Consider the following 3,209-nt stretch of genomic DNA (forward strand, 5'->3'; position numbering starts at 1 on the left):
TTTGTAGAGCAGGTGTATGTAGGTGGAGTACCTGGTGGAATGACTTGGAACATGACTAAACACATTCTTTAATAGTTTCAGTTTAGGAACAGGCTCACCATCCTCCCCTCCTGCTCCCAGCAAAACAGACATCCCACCCCCCTTTGACCCATAGCTTTCCTTTGACACCTTAGATGTTTTATCCTCTACCACAATCATGGACTCATCTACTTCTACTAGTTTGTCTTCAACTAAAGCAGGAGATGCTGCTGCACCCTCCCACTTTTCTGTTTCTAGAAGTCAGGTGAAGAGGCAGCTGGAGAGACTGAACTAGAACAAGGCAGCAGGTCCAGATGGTGTCAGCCCCAGAGTCCTGAAGGTCTGTGCAGAGCAGCTCTGTGGGATTCTGCAGCACCTCTTTAATCTAAGCTTGACCCAAGAGAAGGTACCACTGTTATGGAATACATCTTATCTGGTTCTGGTACTGTTAAGATATGGGGTGTGTAAGTGTAACGGTCAGCTCAACCCGAGAACTGCATGCCCCACTTAGATAGCCCCGACACAAGGATATCACAATATATCAGATAGCACCCTGGAGGTGACACATTTTCTCTACTGATGACACGTTACGAAGTATACAGCCCTTGCATGGGTGTGTACCTAGTGTGTGTGCATAAGTTGCTAATGTAAGTTAGTGGCATTTCTATGATCCGAACATAGGCATCATAAAATGAGTTCCACCGGGTTTCCGAGGGCACAATCAACTTCCTTTCACTGATCTCTTCCAGGCATTCAGATGCAACTGTGGACCGGCTAGCTTTGGTCCATAGTGCTGAACACTTAGCTGTGGAACTGCGGTAAACAGTCCTGGATTCTGGGTTTGATACCAACCATTTATGAACCTCATTGTTGGCAATGAGGTTGAGCGTGTGAGCTCCACATTTATGATGTGCAGGCAGAACACACAGTCCTTGCTGTTCATTCTCTTTGTCTCCTTCAGTGAGAATGCTGTGGAGGTCAATATAGGCCACTTTCCCATGCAGTCACTTTTTCAGTGGTTAATCCATACTGGGAAAAAAATATCCTCAAGTTCAGATGCAATAGCGTCATAAGTGTGTCTACCTCTGAACCTACGACAAGCGATCGCAGCCTTCTTCCGTTGCAAAGTCACCCCCAAAAAACTCCTGTTGTTGGCAGTTGTCATGCACGGCTATCCGATATGAAGAACTTCTCGAGGCAACTTGTGCAGCTTGTCGAACTCAGCTTTATTAAGCAGGGTGCCGAATAACAACAGGATCTACAGCGTATATGCGTCAGTCCCAATACGGCTACGGAAGCCCAACAGTACCATATCACTACATCTCCCCCTCTTTAGCAGCAAACATGCATGCTTATTCTAACTTAGGTGTTTTACATAACCCATAACACTTTATTAAAGTAGCATGCTCGAACACTAGGACATCGGGGTGGACTACCCTCCGTCCGCAGCAACGTAGGGATTATTCTGCCCTCAGTAGTTGCTGTTCCTAGGAACACTTGAATCAAATATTAAATAGAACATTTTGAGTCACTAAGTGTCTCTATATCTCAGAGGAATTCTGATTACTCTTCCCCTGGATGTAACTTGTGAACCTTCAAGTGATGTAGGACGTTCCACCTCTGGGGACAGCCTTTTCTGAGGAGAGCTTCTGGCCGTGCAGTCGGAGCTGTCCTCAGATGGTAAGCTACCAGTCGGTTCCATTGGGGAATCAGATGACTGTGGCTGTTCTGGTCGATCAGTGGGCTGTGGAACAGCCTGCAGGTGTCTCCGGTTCCGTCGTAGCACAGCGCCATTCTCTGTCTCCACCATGTAAGACCATGGCTCCTTGCATTTTGCAATTATCTTAGCTGGGGTTCTCCATCCTTTTTCCCCATCAAGTTTTATCCTGACAGTCTGTCCTGGTTGTAGTGTAGGAAGTAGTTGTGCAGAATGATGGCGATCATGGAAGAACCGATATGCTGACTTTGTCTGACTGTCTTTTTGACGTACCAGATCTTTGTCCACCGGAGCAGCTTGCAGTTTGTTCTCCAGCATCGGAAGTGTAGTCCTAATCTCTCTTCCAATCATAAGTAATGCAGGACTTACTCCTGTAGCAGCACTCGGGGTTGCTCTGTAGCACATCAGAGCCAAATGAGGGTCAGGCTGCTTCAGGATGTTCTTAGCAGTCTGAACCGCTCGTTCAGCCGCGCCGTTCGCTTGAGGGTAGTGGGGACTAGTGGTCGTGTGCATGAATCCATATTCCCTCGTGAAATCTTGGAATTCAGTAGACGTGAACTGCGTGCCATTATCGCTAACCAACTCCAGTGGAATTCCCCACCTCACGAACATGCTCTTAAGTCTACTAATGACATCTCGACTGGATATAGAAGACAGGCGAGCTATTTCTATATCTCTGGAATAATAGTCAGTTACGATGAGATAGTTCCATCTCTCAAACTCGCACAGGTCAGCTGCAATGCGCTGCCAGGGTCCCTCTGGTAGAGTCGACGTCAGTAGAGGTTCGTGCCTCTGAGTCGGTTTATTTTCAGTGCAGAATTTGCACGATGACACTGACTGTTTAATCTCAGCACTGATGCTTGGCCACCACACGGCCATTTTAGCGCGTGCCCGGCACCGCGTTAGTCCTTGATGTCCTTTATGTAGCTCTGCTAGCACCTCAGCCCTCTGTGCAACAGGAATGACCAGCCGGTCCTGATATAACACCAATCCATCCGTTTCAGAGAGATGTGCTCTTGCGGAATAATAACGATGAAGAGACGAATTCATCACCGTTTTGGGCGGCCATCCATTCCGGATGAATCTTGTGATCTGCTGCAACTCGTGATCGTGCTGAGTGGCTTCACGGATCTTGGACAGTCTTTGAGATGAGACAGGTGCATTTGCTACAATCGACTCAACATGTGCTTGCACTATGTGATCTGTGGTCTCATCGCTCACGTTTTTCTGTGGCCTCCTGGATAGTGTGTCTGCCACCACCAACTGTTTGCCCAGAACATGTTGTGCCTCCACGTTAAACCTTAAAAGGCGCATCAGGAGTCTCTGGCACCTTGGAGGGGCCTTATCCAGGTCGTAAGTGTTTATGAGTAGTACAAGCGGTTTGTGGTCCGTTTGCAGAATGAAACTGTCCATTCCTTGAACATAGCGCGCAAACCGCTCACACGCCCACACACCTGCCAAACACTCTTTCTCA

Source organism: Fundulus heteroclitus, unplaced genomic scaffold, assembly GCF_011125445.2.
Source record: "Fundulus heteroclitus isolate FHET01 unplaced genomic scaffold, MU-UCD_Fhet_4.1 scaffold_116, whole genome shotgun sequence".
Lineage (NCBI taxonomy): Eukaryota > Metazoa > Chordata > Actinopteri > Cyprinodontiformes > Fundulidae > Fundulus > Fundulus heteroclitus.